Here is a 15,978-nt window from a genome sequence, read left to right as displayed (position 1 = left end):
ATGTCATTCTGTAATTATATCCTCAGTGGTGTTGTAGTGCTCAGTTTTTAGTCCCTCAGTTCCTTGTTCTTGAATGTAAAGAAATTCTGTTTCCCAACCAAAATTTCCATACAATTTATTGTTTAAGTAGCTATAATCCTTAAATTATAATGGCAGCAGCTACAGAAGTAATGCATGAATATATACATTCTTGTAGGTAAGGTGAGTGGCTTATTTATGGAAGTTAGACAATTGGTAAAGGGGATGATTAAAATCATGAATAGAATTTAATCTAGGACTGTAATGGAACTCAGGGAGAACATTGCAGATGCTCTAACTATGATCTTCTAAAGTCCTCTGCATTCAGGAAATGCTCCTTTAGATTGCAAAATTGAAAGTGTCACTCCATTATTTAAGATGAGTGAGAGAGGGAAACCAGGAAATTATACGTCTGTTAGCTGAATACCTATTGTCGGGAAATTGTTGGAGCATTTAATTATGGATAGAGTGACTGAACACCTTGAAAATATTCAGCTGATCAGAAAGAGCTAACATGGATTTGTAAATGTTAGGTGATGTCTGATGAACTCGATTGATTTTTTTGAAGAGGTGACTAAAGAAGTGGATAGCGGCATATCTATGGATGTAATATCTAGGCTCGGACTTCCAGAAGACAATTGATAAAGTCCCTCATAAGAGACTGCAAACTCAAGTTGAAGCTCATGCAGTTGAAGGCAAACTATTACTGACCTGGTTAGGAGATTGGCTGAGAGGCAGGAGAAAGCAAATAGGGATAATGGGCAGGTATTCTAATTTGCTGGATAGATTTGTGTTGGTGTCTCAACAACTTACTGTATTTACTAATGATTTAGATAACCAGATTGAAAGCTACATATCCACATTTGTCAATGATGCAAGATAGACAAAATGTAAGCAGTGTAGAGAAATACAATTAATGTTTCAAGTCCAAATGACTCTTCATCAGAACTAAGGAAAAATAGAAATGAGGTGAAATATAAGCTGAAATTTCACCTCATTTCTATTTTTCCTTAGTTCTGATGAAGAGTCATTCGGACTCAAAATGTTAACTGTATTCCTCTTCTGCAGATGCTGTCAGACCTGCTGAGTTTTTCCAGCTATTTTTGTTTTTGTTTCAGATTTCCAGCATCCGCAGTATTTTGCTTTTATGTAAGCAGTGTAGTTGGAGGCATCAAATTACAAAGAGACATTAATAGATTAAGTGAATGGAAATGGATTACAATATAGGCAATTGTTATATCATTCACTTTGGATCTAGAAAGGATAGATCAGAGTACTTTCCAAATGGTGAAAACCTAGAAGCAGTGGAGGTCCAAAGCTACTTAGGGCTCATGTATTTAGATCCTTCAAATGTCATGGGAAGATACAAAAAAATCAAAAAGTCTAATGGAATCCTGGTCTTTATAACTAGAAGGCAAGAATACCACAGGTTAGAAACCATGCCATAGGATTAAAAAATCTTGGTGAGATGACATATGGAATGCTGTTTCAATCATCAGCAGCGCACCTCAGGAAAGATTACCCCGGATCTTCTACAAAGCGGCAATCATTGTTGGATTGCTGCTCTGCTCATACTTTCCTCCACCTCAACTCTGATCCACATTTCAAGGCCGGGTCTTCCGAGCCTGTCTTCTTCAGAAATGCGGAGCATAATCCCACAAAGAGCTTCATTGATGTGCTGGAGCATCAGGGGAAAGGCAATCCACTGCCCTTTTTTACTTACAAACTGCTGTAAGGTAAGTTTAAAGGTCCAGTATGAATGGGTGAATGATTGATGGGCAGGGTGGTAGGGTGGGTAGGCGAGTGAGGTAAGTGGGTGGGGGGGGTGTAGGTGAGTTGGGTGGTAGGTGGGTGAGGTGGCAGGTGAGTAAGGGGGCAGGTGAGTAGGGTGGCAAGTGGGTATGGTGGCATGTGGGTGAGGTGACTGGTGGTTAGGGTTCTAGATGGTTAGAATGACAGGTGAGGGAGGTTGGTATATGGGTGAAGTGGGTAGGTGGGTATGGTGGCAGGCGGGTGTGGTGACAGGTGGTTAGGGTGGTAGGTGGGTAGACTGGCAGGTAGTTAGAGTAATCTGTGGGTGAGGTGGCGGGTGTGTGATGTGGCAAGTAGGTAGGGGCTTTGTGGGTTGGTGGTAGTAGGTACGAGTCAGGGGGGGTAGTCAGGTCAGGGGCTAGTCAGGTTGGCTTGGGGATTGTCAGGTGATGGGACGTAGTGAGGTCAGGTCAGGAGGTATAGTTCGGTGGGTGGGAGTAAGTGTGGTCAGGAGGGGTAGTAAGGTGAGGTTGGGGTATTTGTCGGGGGTTGGGGGAGGATTGTGAGGGGGTCAGTGGGTGTAGTTGGGGTGGATGAAGGGAGGGGGAGTTAGGGAATCAGTGTGAGTGATTGGGGGGGTGAGTGTGAGTGAATGGGGTGTCAGTGTGACTGATTAGGGTGTCAGTATGAGTGATTGGGGGAGTCAGTGTGAGTGATTGGGGGGTGACAGTGTGTGTGGTTGGGGGGTGTCAGTGAAGTGATTGGGGGGTGTCACCGTGACTGAGTGGGGTGGTCAGTGTGACTGATTGGGGGGTGTTAGTGTGACTGATTGGGGCGGTCAGTGTGAGTGATTGAGGGGTGTCAGTGTGAGTGATTGAGGGGTCTCAGTGTGAATGATTGGGGTGGTCAGTGTGAGTGATCGGGCGTGTCAGTGTGAGTGATTGGGGTGTCAGTGTGAGTGATTGAGGGGTGTCAGTGTGAGTGATTGGGGTGTCAGTATGAGTGATGGGAGGGGTCGGTGTGAGGGATTGGGGGGTGTCAATAGGAGTGATTGGGGGATATCAGTGTGAGCGACTGGGGGGGAGTCAGTGTGAGCGATTGGTGGGTGTCACTGTGAGCAATTGGGGGGTATCAATGTGAGTGATTGGGGGGGGTGACAATGTGAGTGAGCGGGGTGATCGGTATGAGTGATTGTGGGTTGCCAGTATGAGTGATTGGGGGGGCTCAGTGTGAGTGATTGGGGGGGATCATTGTGAGTGATTTGGGGTTGTCAGTGTGACTGACTGGGGGGTGTCAGTGTGACTGTTTGGGGGGGTCAGTGTGAGTGATTGGGTTGTTAACATGAGTGATTGGGGGGGTCAGTGTGAGTGATTTAGCGGGGCACTGTAAGTGATTGGGGTGTCAGTGTGAGTGATTGGGTTGTTAACATGAGTGATTGAGGGGGTCAGTGTGAGTGATTGGGGGGTCAGTGTGAGTGAATGTGATGTCAGTGTGACTGATTGGGGTGTCAGTATGAGTGATTGGGGGAGTCAGTGTGAGTGATTGGGGGATGTCAGTGTGAGTAGTTGGGTGCTGTCAGTGTGACTGATTGGGGTGTCAGTATGAGTGATTGGGGGAGTCAGTGTGAGTGATTGGGGGGGTGACAGTGTGAGTGGTAGGTGGGTGTCAGTGAAGTGATTGGGGGTGTCACTGTGACTGAGTGGGGTGGTCAGTGTGACTGAGGGGTGTTAGTGTGACTGATTGGGGGGTCAGTGTGAGTGATTGGGGTGTCAGTGTGAGTGATTGAGGGGTCTCAGTGTGAGTGATTGGGGGGTCAGTGTGAGTGAATGTGGTGTCAGTGTGACTGACTGGGGTGTCAGTATGAGTAATTGGGGGAGTCAGTGTGAGTGATTGGGGTGTCAGTGTGAGTAGTTGGGGGCTGTCAGTGTGACTGATTGGGGTGTCAGTATGAGTGATTGGGGGAGTCAGTGTGAGTGATTGGGGGGTGACAGTGTGAGTGGTAGGGGGGTGTCAGTGAAGTGATTGGGGGGTGTCACTGTGACTGAGTGGGGTGGTCAGTGTGACTGATTGGGGGGTGTTAGTGTGACTGACTGGGGGGGTCAGTGTGAGTGATTTGGAAGGTCGGTGTGAGGGATTGGGGGTGTCAGTGGGAGTGATCGGGGGTGTCAGTGTGAGTGAGTGGGGTGAACAGTATGAGTGACTGGGGGATATCAGTGTGAGTGACTGGGGCGGGGGGGGGGGTCAGTGTGAGTGACTGGGGGCTTCATTGTGTGTGATTTCGGGGGGTTAGTGTGAGTGATTGGGGGAGTCAGTGTGAGTGATTGGGGGAGTCAGTGTGAGTGACTGGGGGATGTCAGTGTGAGTGATTTGGGGTTGTCAGTGTGACTTATTGGGGGATGACAGTGTGAGTGATTTGGGGTGGTCAGTGTGAGTGATTCAGCGGGGCAGTGTAAGTGATTGGGGTGTCAACATGAGGGATTGGGTGGGTCAGTGTGAGTGATTGAGTGAGTCAGTGTGAGTGATTGGGGGAGTCAGTGTGAGTGATTGGGGGAGTCAGTGCGAGTGACTAGGGGATGTCAGTGTGAGTGATTTGGGGTTGTCAGTGTGACTTATTGGGGGATGTTAGTGTGAGTGATTTGGGGTGGTCAGTCGGAGTGATTGAGCGGGGCAGTGTAAGTGATTGGGGTGTCAGAGTAAGTGATTGGGGTGTCAACATGAGTGATTGTGGGAGTCAGTGTGAGGGATTGTGGGGTGTCAGTGTGAGTGATTGGGGGAGTCAGTATGAATGATTGGGGGGTGGCAGTATGAATGATTGAGGTGGGTCAGTGTGAGTGATTTGGGGGGCCAGTGTGAGAGATTGGGGAGACAGTGAGTGATTGGGGGGGTCAGTGTGAGTGATTAAGGGGTGTTAGTGTGTGATTGGGGGTGGTCAGTGTGAGTGATCGAGGGGTGTCAGTGTGAGTGATTGGGGTGTCAGTGTGAGTGATTTGGGGGGTCGGTGTGGGTGATTAAGGGGTGTTAGTGTGTGATTGGGGGTGGTCAGTGTGAGTGATCGAGGGGTGTCAGTGTGAGTGATTGGGGTGTCAGTGTGAGTGATTTGGGGGGTCGGTGTGGGTGATTGAGGGGTGTTAGTGTGTGATTGGGGGTGGTCAGTGTGAGTGATCGAGGGGTGTCAGTGTGAGTGATTGGGGTGTCAGTGTGAGTGATTTGGGGGGTCAGTGTGAGTGATTTGGGGGGCCAGTGTGAGAGATTGGGGAGACAGTGTGAGTGATTGGGGGGGTCAGTGTGAGTGATTGAGGGGTGTTAGTGTGTGATTGGGGGTGGTCAGTGTGAGTGATCGAGGGGTGTCAGTGTGAGTGACTGGGGTGTCAGTGTGAGTGATTTGGGGGGTCGGTGTGAGTGATTGCGGGGTGTCAATGCGAGCGTTTGGGAGGTGTAAGTGTTAGTGTTTGGGGGGTGTCAGTGTGTGTGAGTGGGCTAATCAGTATGAGTGACGGGGGGTGTCAGTGTGAGTGATTGTGGGGTTCATTGTGAGTGATTTTGGGGGTTAGTGTGAGTATTTGAGGGAGTCAGTGTGAGTGATTGGGGGAGTCAGTATGAGTGACTGGGGGAGTCAGTGTAAGTAATTTGGGGTTGTCAGTGTGACTTATTGGGGGGTGTCAGTGTGAGTATTTGGGGGAGTCAGTGCGAGTGATTGGGGGAGTCAGTGTGAGTGACTGGGGGGTGTCAGTGTAAATAATATGGGGTTGTCAGTGTGACTTATTGGGGGTTGTCAGTGTGAGTGTTTGGGGGAGGTCAGTGTGAGTGAATGTGGTGTCAGTGTGACTGATTGGGGTGTCAGTATCAGTGATTGTGGGAGTCATTGTGAGTGATGGGGGGGGGGTCGGTGTGAGTGAATGGGGTGTTAGTGTGACTGATTGGGATGCCAGTATGAGTGATTGTGGGAGTCAGTGTGAGTGACTGGGGGGTGTTAGTGTGAGTAGTTGGGGGGTTTGCCAGTGTGTCTGATTGGGTGGTCAGTTTGAGTGATGGGGGGGTCAGAGTGAATGAATGGGGTGTCAGTGTGAATGATTGGGATGCCAGTATGAGTGATTGTGGGGTGTCCGTGTGAGTGAGTGGGGTGATCAGTATGAGTGAGTGGAGGATGTCAGTGTGAGTGACTGGCGGGGTTGGTCAGTGTGAGTGATTGGGGGAGTCAGTGTGAGTGACTGGGGGATGTCAGTGTATGTGATTTGGGGTTGTCAGTGTGACTTATTGGGGGGTGTCAGTGTGAGTGATTGGGGGTTGTCAGTGTGACTTATTTGGGGATGTCAGTGTGAGTGATTGAGCGGGGCAGTGTAAGTGATTGGGGTGTCACAGTGAGTGATTGGGGTGTCAACATGAGGGGTTGGGTGGGTCAGTATGAGTGATTGAGTGAGTCAGTATAAGTGATTGGGGTGTCAGAGTGAGTGATTGGGGTGTCAACATGAGGGATTGGGTGGGTCAGTGTGAGTGATTGAGTGAGTCAGTGTAAGTGATTGGGATGTCAACATGAGTGAATGGGGGAGTCGGTGTGAGGGATTGTGGGGTGTCTGTGTGAGTGATTGGGGGTCAGTATGAATGATTGGGGTGTGGCAGTATGAATGATTGGGCGTGTCGCTGTGAGTGATTTGGGGGTCGGTGTGAGTAATTGGGGGTGTCAGTGTGAGTGATTTGGGAGTGTCAGTATGTGCGATTGGGGGGTGTCATTGTGAGCAATTGGGGTGGTCAGTGTGAGTGATTGACGTGTCAGGGTGAGTGATTGCTGTGTCAGTGTGAGTGATTGAGGGGTGTAAGTGTGAGTGATTGGGGGTGGTCAGTGTGAGTGATCGAGGGGTGTCAGTGTGAGTGATTGGGGTTTCAGTGAGAGTGACTGGGGTGTCAGCGTGAGTGATTGAGGAGTGTCATTGTAAGTGATTGGGGTATCAGTGTGAATGATTTGGAGGTTCGGTGTGAGTGATTGGTTGTGTCAATGGGAGTGATTGGGGGTTGTCAGTGTGAGCGATGGAGGCGTGTCAGTGTGAGCGATTGGAGGGTGTCAGTGTGAGCGATTGGGGGATTTAAGTGTGAGTAATTGGGGGGTGTCAGTGTGAATGCGTGGGGTAATCAGTATGAGTGACTGGGGGGTGTCAGTGTGAGTGATTGGGGGGTTCATTGTGAGTGATTTTGGGGGTTAGTGTGAGTGATTGGGGTGTCAGTGTGAGTGATTGGGGGAATCAGTTTGAGTGACTGGGGGGTGTCAGTGTAAGTGATTTGGGGTTGTCTGTGTGACTTATTGGGTGGTGTCAGTGTGAGTGATTGGGGGAGGTCAGTTTGAGTGAATGTGGTGTCAGTGTGACTGATTGGGGTGTCAGTATGATTGATTGTGGGTGTCAGTGTGAGTGATTGAGGGGGTCAGTGTGAGTGAATGGGGTGTCAGTGTCACTAATTGGGATGCCAGTATGAGTGATTAGGGGAGTCAGTGTGAGTGATTGCGGGGTGTCAGTGTGAGAAGTTGGGGGGTGTCAGTGTGACGGATTGGGGTGGTCAGTGTGACTGATTGCGGGGGTCAGTGTGAATGAATGGCGTGTCAGTGTGACTGATTGGGATGCCAGTATGAGTGATTGGGGGGAGTCAGTGTGAGTGAGTGGGTTGATCAGTATGAGTGACTGGGGGCTGTCAGTGTGAGTGAATGGAGGGGTGGAGCAGGGGGGTGGTGTCAGTGTGAATGATTCGGGGATTCATTGTGAATGATTTGGGGGGTTTAGTGTGATTGATTGGGGGAGTCAGTGTGATTGATTGGGGGAGTCAGTGTGAGTGACTGGGGGGTGTCAGTGTGAGTGACTGGGGGGGTCAGTGTGAGTGATTGGGGGCTACATTGTGAGTGTTGGGGGAGTCAGTGTGAGTGACTGGGGGGTGTCAGTGTGAGTGATTTGGGGTTGTCAGTGTGAGTGATTGGGGGGGTCAGTGTGAGTGATTGGGGGGTCAGTGAGAGTGAAAGTGGTGTCAGTGTGACTGATTGGGGTGTCAGTATGAGTGATTGGGTGAGTCAGTGTGAGTGATTGGGGGGTGTCAGTGTGAGTAGTTGGTGGCTGTCAGTGTGACAGATTGGGGTGGTCATTGTGAGTGATTGGGTGTCAGTGTGAGTGATGGGGATGTCAGTGTGAGTGATCGGGGGGTGTAAGTGTGAGTGATTGGGATGTCAGTGAGAGTGACTGGAGTGTCATTCTGAGTGATTGAGAGGTGTCATTGTAAGTGATTGGGGTGTCAGTGTGAGTGATTGGGGGCTACATTGTGAGTGATTTTGGGGGGTTAGTGTGAGTGATTGGGGGAGCCAGTGTGAGTGATTGGGGGAGTCAGTGTGAGTGATTGGGGGAGTCATTGTGAGTGACTGGGAGATGTCAGTGTGAGTGATTTGGGGTTGTCAGTGTGACTTACTGGGGGGTGTCAGTGTGAGTGATTGGGGGTTGTCAGCGTGACTTATTGGGGGCTGTCAGTGTGAGTGATTGATGGGGCAGTGTAAGTGATTGGGGTGTCAGAGTGAGTGATTGGGGTGTCAACATGAGGGATTGGGTGGGTCAGTGTGCATGATTGAGTGAGTCACTGTAAATGATTGGGGTGTCAACATGAGTGAATGGGGGATGTCAGTGTAAGGGATTGTGGGGTGTCAGTGAGAATTGTGGGTGTCAGTATGTGCGATTGGGGGGTGTCAGCGTGAGCGATTGGGGTGGTCAGTGTGAGTGATTGGCGTGTCAGTGTGAGTGATTGCGGTGTCAGTGTGAGTGATTGAGGGGTGTTAGTGTGAGTGATTGGGGGTGGTCAGTGTGAGTGATCGAGGGGTGTCAGTGTGAGTGATCGAGGGGTGTCAGTGTGAGTGATTGAGGGGTGTCATTATAAGTGATTGGGGTGTCAGTGTGAGTGATTTGGGGCTTCGGTGTGAGTGATTGGGTGTGTCAAAGGGAGTGATTGGGAGGTGTCAGTGTGAGCGATGGGGGGGTGTCAGTGTGAGCGATTGGAGGGTGTCTGTGTGAGTAGTTGGGGGGTGTCAGTGTGACTGATTGGGGTGGTCAGTCTGAGTGATTGGGGGGGTCAGTGTGAATGAATGGGGTGTCAGTGTGACTGATTGGGATTCCAGTATGAGTGATTGGGGGGTGTCAGTGTGAGTGAGTGGGGTGATCAGTATGAGTGAGTGGGGGATGTCAGTGTGAGAGACTGGCGGGGGTGGTCAGTGTGAGTGACTGGGGGGATGTCAGTGTACGTGATTTGGGGTTGTCAGTGTGACTTATTGGGGGGTGTCAGTGTGAGCGATGGGGGGGGTGTCAGTGTGAGCGATTGGAGGGTGTCAATGTGAGCGATTGTTGGGTGTAAGTGTGAGTAATTGGGGGGTGTCAGTGTGAGTGAGTGGGGTGATCAGTATGAGTGACGGGAGAGTGTCAGTTTGAGTGACAGTGGGGTCAGCGTGAGTGATTGGGGGGTTCTTTCGAGTGATTTTGAGGGTTAGTGTGAGTATTTGGGGAAGTCAGTGCGAGTGATTGGGGGAGTCAGTGTGAGTGAATGGGGTGTGTCAGTCTAAATAATTTGGGGTTGTCAGTGTGACTTATTGGGGGGTGTCAGTGTGAGTGATTGGGGGAGGTCAGTGTGAGTGAATGTGGTGTCAGTGTGACTGATTGGGGTGTCAGTATCAGTGATTGTGGGAGTCATTGTGAGTGATTGGGGGGGTCAGTGTGAGTTATTGGGGTGTTAGTGTGACTGATTGGGATGCCAGTATGAGTGATTGGGGGAGTCAGTGTGAGTGACTGGGGGGTGTCAGTGTGAGTAGCTGGGGGGTGTCAGTGTGACTGATTGGGGTTGTCAGTGTGACTTATTGGGGGGTGTCAGTGTGAGTGATTGGGGGTTGTCAGGATGACTTATTGGGGGATGTCAGTGCGAGTGATTGGGAGAGGTCAGTGTGTGTGATTGAGCGGGGCAGTGTAAGTGTTTGGGGTGACAGAGTGAGTGATTGGGGTGTCAACATGAGGGATTGGGTGGGTCAGTGTGCATGATTGAGTGAGTCGCTGTAAGTGATTGGGGTGTCAACATGAGTGAATGGGGGATGTCAGTGTAAGGGATTGTGGGGTGTCAATGAGATTTGTGGGTGTCAGTATGTGCGATTGGGGGGTGCCAGCGTGAGCGATTGGGGGAGTCAGTGTGAGTGATTGGCGTGTCAGTGTGAGTGATTGCGGTTTCAGTGTGAGTGATTGAGGGGTGTTAGTGTGAGTGATTGGGGGTGGTCAGTGTGATTGGTCGAGGGGTGTCAGTGTGAGTGATTGGGGTTTCAGTGAGAGTGACTGGGGTGTCAGTCTGAGTGATTGAAAGGTGTCATTATAAGTGATTGGGGGTGTCAGTGTGAGTGACTGGGGGGTGTCAGTGTAAGTGATTTGGGGTTGTCTGTGTGACCTATTGGGGGGTGTCAGTGTGAGTGATTGGGGGAGGTCAGTGTGAGTGAATGTGGTGTCAGTGTGACTGATTGGGGTGTCAGTATGAGTGATTGTGGGTGCCAGTGTGAGTGATTGAGGGGGTCAGTGTGAGTGAATGGGGTGTCGGTGTCACTAATTGAGATGCCAGTATGAGTGATTAGGGGAGTCAGTGTGAGTGATTGGGGGGTGTCAGTGTGAGAAGTTGGGGGGTGTCAGTGTGACTGATTGGGGTGGTCAGTGTGAGTGATTGCAGGGGTCAGTGTGAATGAATGGGGTGTCAGTGTGACTGATTGGGATGCCAGTATGAGCGATTGAGTGGGATGAACAGTATGAGTGACTGGGGGCTGTCAGTGTGAGTGACGGGGTGGGGGGGGGGGTGTGGGGGAAGGGGGGTGGTGTCAGTGATTGGGGGATTCATTGTGAGAGATTTGGGGGGTTTAGTGTGAAGGATTGGGGGAGTTAGTGTGAGTGATTGGGGGAGTCAGTGTGAGTGACTGAGGGGTGTCAGTGTGAGTGACTGGGGAGGGGGGGTAAGTGTGAGTGATTGGGGGCTACACTGTGAGTGTTGGGGGAGTCAGTGTGAGTGACTGGGGGGTGTCAGTGTGAGTGATTTGGGGTTGTCAGTGTGAGTGATTGGGGGGGTCAGTGTGAGTGATTGGCGGGTCAGTGAGAGTGAATGTGGTGTCGGTGTGACTGATTGGGGTGTCAGTGTGAGTGATTGGGTGAGTCAGTGTGAGGGAATAGGGGGTGTAAGTGTGAGTAATTGGGGGGTGTCAGTGTGAGTGAGTGGGGTGATCAGTGTGAGTGATTGGGGGGTTCATTGTGAGTTATTTGGGGAGTCAGTGTGAGTGACTGGGGGGTGTCAGTGTAAGTGATTTGGGGTTGTCTGTGTGACTTATTGGGGGGTGTCAGTGTGAGTGATTGGGGGAGGTCAGTTTGAGTGATTGTGGGTGTCAGTGTAAGTGAATGAGGGGGTCAGTGTGAGTGAACGGGGTGTCAGTGTCACTGATTGGGATGCCAGTATGAGTAATTGGGGGAGTCAGTGTGAGTAGTTGGGGGCTGTCAGTGTGACAGATTGGGCTGGTCATTGTGAGTGATTGGGTGTCAGTGTGAGTGATTGGGATGTCAGTGAGAGTGACTGGGGTGTCAGTCTGAGTGATTGACTGATTGAGAGGTGTCATTGTAAGTGATTGGGGTGTCAGTGTGAGTTATTTGGGGGGTCGGTGTGAGGGATTGGGGGTGTTGGTGGGAGTGATTGTGGGGTGTCAGTGTGAGTGAGTGGGTGATCAGTATGAGTGACTGGGGGATGTCAGTTTGAGTGACTGGGGGGGGGGTCAGTGTGAGTGATTGGGGGCTACATTGTGAGTGATTTGAGGGGGTTAGTGTGAGTGATTGGGGGAGTCAGTGTGAGTGATTGGGGGAGTCAGTGTGAGTGATTGTAGGAGTCAGTGTGAGTGATTGGGGTGGTCAGTGTGAGTGATTGGGGGGTGTCAGTGTGAGTGAGTGGGGGCTGTCAGTGTGAGTCACTGGCGGGTGTGGTCAGTGTGAGTGATTGGGGGAGTCAGTGTGAGTGACTGGGGGATGTCAGTGTACGTGATTTGGGGTTGTCAGTGTGACTTATTGGGGGGTGTCAGTGTGAGTGATTGAGGGTTGTCAGTGTGATTTATTGGGGGATGTCAGTGTGAGTGATTGAGCGGGGCAGTGTAAGTGATTCGGGTGTCAGAGTGAGTGATTGGGGTGTCAACATGAGTGAATGGGGGTGTCAGTGTGAGGGATTGTGGGGTGTCAGTGTGAGTGATTGGGGGTCAGTATGAATGATTGGGGGGTGGCAGAATGAATGTTTGGGGGGTTAGTGTGAGTGATTTGGTGTTCGGTGTGAGTAATTTGGGGTGTCAGTGTGAGTGATTTGTGGGTGTCAGTATGTGCGATTGGGGGGTGTCAGCGTGAGCGATTGGGGTGGTCAGTGTGAGTGATTGGCATGTCAGTTTGAGTGAATGTGGTGTCAGTGTGAGTGAGTGGGGTGATCAGTATGAATGACTGGGGGCTGTCAGTGTGAGTGACTGGGGGGGGGGGGTCAATTTGAGTGATTGGGGGATTAATTGTGAGTGATTTCGGGGGGTTAGTGTGAGGGATTGGAAGAGTCAATGTGAGTGATTGGGGGAGACAGTGTGAGTGACTGGGGGGTGTCAGTGTGAGTGATTTGGGGTTGTCAGTGTGAGTGATTGGGGGGGTCAGTGTGAGTGATTGGGGTGTCAGTGAGAGTGAATGTGGTGTCAGTGTGACTGACTGGGGTGTCAGTATGAGTGATTGGGTGAGTCAGTGTGAGTGACTGGGGGGTGTCAGTGTGAGTAGTTGGGGGCTGTCAGTGTGACAGATTGGGCTGATCATTGTGAGTGATTGGGTGTCAGTGTGAGTGATTGGGATGTCAGTGAGAGTGACTGGGGTGTCAGTCTGAGTGATTGAGACGTGTCATTGAAAGTGATTGGGGTGTCAGTGTGAGTGATTTGGGGGTTCGGTGTGAGGGATTGGGGGTGTTATTGGGAGTGATTGGGGGAGCCAGTGTGAGTGATTGGGGGTAAATTGTGAGTGATTTGGGGGGGTTAGTGTGAGTGATTGGGGGAGTCAGTGTGAATGATTGGGGGAGTCAATGTGAGTGATTGGGGGAGTCAGTTTGAGTGACTGGGGGATGTCAGTGTGAGTGATTTGGGGTTGTCAGTGTGACTTATTGGGGGGTGTCAGTGTGAGTGATTGGGGGTTGTCAGTGTGACTTATTGGGGGATGTCAGTGTGAGTGATTGGGGAAGGTCAGTGTGAGTGATTGAGCGGGGCAGTGTAAGTGATTTGTGTGTCAGAGTGAGTGATTGGGGTGTCAACATGAGGGATTGGGTGGGTTAGTGTGAGTGATTGAGTGAGTCACTGTAAGTGATTGGGGTGTCAACATGAGTGATTGGGGGTGTCAGTGTGAGTGATCGAGGGGTGTCAGTGTGAGTGATTGGGGTCTCAGTGAGAGTGACTGGGTGTCCGTGTGAGTGAATGAGGGGTGTCATTGTAAGTGATTGGGGTGTCAGTGTGAGTGATTGGGGGCTACATTGTGAGTGATTTGGGGGGGTTAGTGTGAGTGATTGGGGGAGCCAGTGTGAGTGACTGGGAGATGTCAGTGTGAGTGATTTGGGGTTGTCAGTGTGACTTACTGGGGGGTGTCAGTGTGAGTGATTGGGGGGTGTCAGTGTGAGTAGTTGGGGGCTGTCAGTGTGACAGATTGGGCTGATCATTGTGAGTGATTGGGTGTCAGTGTGAGTGATTGGGATGTCAGTGAGATTGACTGGGGTGTCAGTCTGAGTGATTGAGAGGTGTCATTGTAAGTGATTGGGGTGTCAGTGTGAGTAATTTGGGCGGTCGGAGTGAGGGATTGGGGGTGTTATTGGGAGTGATTGGGGGAGCCAGTGTGAGTGATTGGGAGGTAAGTTGTGAGTGATTTGGGGGGGTTAGTGTGAGTGATTGGGGGGGTCAGTGTGAGTGATTGGGGGAGTCAGTGTGAGTGATTGGGGGAGTCAGTGTGAGTGACTGGGGGATGTCAGTGTGAGTGATTTGGGGTTGTCAGTTTGACTTATTGGGGGGTGTCAGTGTGAGTGATTGGCGGTTGTCAGTGTGATTTATTGGGGGATGTCAGTGTGAGTGATTGGGGGAGGTCAGTGTGAGTGATTGAGCGGGGCAGTGTAAGTGATTGGTGTGTCAGAGTGAGTGATTGGGGTGTCAACATGAGGGATTGGGTGGGTCAGTGTGCGTGATTGAGTGAGTCACTTTAAGTGATTGGGGTGTCAACATGAGTGAATGGGGGAGTCAGTGTAAGGGATTGTGGGGTGTCAGTGAGATTTGTGGGTGTCAGTATGTGCGATTGGGGTGTGTCAGCGTGAGCGATTGTTGTGGTCAGTGTGAGTGATTGGCGTGTCAGTGTGAGTGATTGCGGTGTCAGTGTGAGTGATTGAGGGGTGTTATTGTGAGTGATTGGGGGTGGTCAGTGTGATTGATCGAGGGGTGTCAGTGTGAGTGATTTGGGTTTCAGTGAGAGTGACTGGGGTGTCAGTGTGAGTGATTGAGTGGTGTTATTATAATTGATTGGGGTGTCAGTGTGAGTGATTTGGGGGTTCGGTGTGAGTGATTGGGTGTGTCAATGGGAGTGATTGGGGAGTGTCAGTGTGAGCGATGGGGGGTTGTCAGTGTGAGCGGTTGGAGGGTGTCAATGTGAGCGATTGGTGGGTGTAAGTGTGAGTAATTGGGGGGTGTCAGTGTGCGTGAGTGGGGTGATCAGTATGAGTGACTGGGGGGGTGTCAGTTTGAGTGACGGTGAGGTCAGCATGAGTGATTGGGGGGTTCATTGTGAATGATTTTGAGGGTTAGTGTGAGTATTTGGGGGAGTCAGTGCGAGTGATTGGGGGAGTCAGTGTGAGTGACTGGGGGGTGTCAGTGTGAGTGATTGGGGGGTGTCAGTGTGAGTGAATGTGGTGTCAGTGTGACTGATTGGGGTGTCAGTATCAGTGATTGTGGGAGTCATTGTGAGTGATCGGGGGGGACAGTGTGAGTGAATGTGGTGTTAGTGTGACTGATTGGAATGCCAGTATGAGTGATTGGGGTTGTCAGTGTGAGTGACTGGGGGGTGTCAGTGTGAATAGTTGGGGGGGGTCAGTGTGACTGATTGGGGTGGTCAGTGTGAGTGATTGGGGGGGTCAGTGTGAATGAATGGGATGCCAGTATGAATGATTGGGGGATGTCAGTGTGAGTGAGTGGGGTGATCAGTATGAGTGAGTGGGGAATGTCAGTGTGAGTGACTGGCGGGGGTGGTAAGTGTGAGTGATTGGGGTTGTCAGTGTGAGTGACTGGGGGATGTCAGTGTACATGATTTGGGGTTGTCAGTGTGACTTATTGGGGGGTGTCAGCGTGAGTGATTGGGGGTTGTCAGTATGACTTATTGGGGGATGTCAGTGTGAGTGATTGGGGGAGGTCAGTGTGAGTGATTGATCGGGGCAGTGTAAGTGATTGGGGGTCAGTATTAATGATTCGTGGGTGGCAGTATGAATGATTGGGGGGGTCGCTGTGAGTGAATTGGGGGTCGGTGTGAGTAATTGGGGGTGTCAGTTTGAGTGATTTGGGGTTGTCAGTATCTGCGATTTGGGGGGTGTCAATGTGAGCGATTGGGGTGGTCAGTGTGAGTGATGGCGTGTCAGTGTGAGTGATTGCGGTGTCAGTGTGAGTGATCGAGGGGTGTCAGTGTGAGTGATTGGGGTTTCAGTGAGAGTGACTGGGGTGTCAGTGTGAGTGATTGAGGAGTGCCATTGTAAGTGATTGGGGTGTCAGTGAGAGTGATTTGGGGGTTCGGTGTGAGTGATTGGTTGTGTCAATGGGAGTGATTGGGGGGTGTCAGTGTGAGCGATGGGGGCGTGTCAGTGTAAGTGATTGGAGGGTGTCAGTGTGAGCGATTGGGGGGTGTAAGTGTGAGTAATTGGGGGGTGTCAGTGTGAGTGAGTGGGGTGATCAGTATGAGTGACTGGGGGGTGTCAGTGTGAGTGATTGGGGGGTTCATTGTGAGTGATTTTGGGGGTTAGTGTGAGTGATTGGGGGACTCAGTGTGAGTGATTGCGGGAATCAGCGTGAGTATTTGGGAGAGTCAGTTTGAGTGACTGGGGGGTATCAGTGTGAGTAGTTGGGGGGTGTCAGTGTGAACGAATGTGGTGTCAGTGTGACTGATTGGGATGCCAGTA

This window comes from Carcharodon carcharias, chromosome 9 (assembly GCF_017639515.1).
Source record: "Carcharodon carcharias isolate sCarCar2 chromosome 9, sCarCar2.pri, whole genome shotgun sequence".
Lineage (NCBI taxonomy): Eukaryota > Metazoa > Chordata > Chondrichthyes > Lamniformes > Lamnidae > Carcharodon > Carcharodon carcharias.
The sequence above is the reverse complement of the archived record's forward strand: the minus strand, read 5'-3'. Positions refer to the sequence as shown.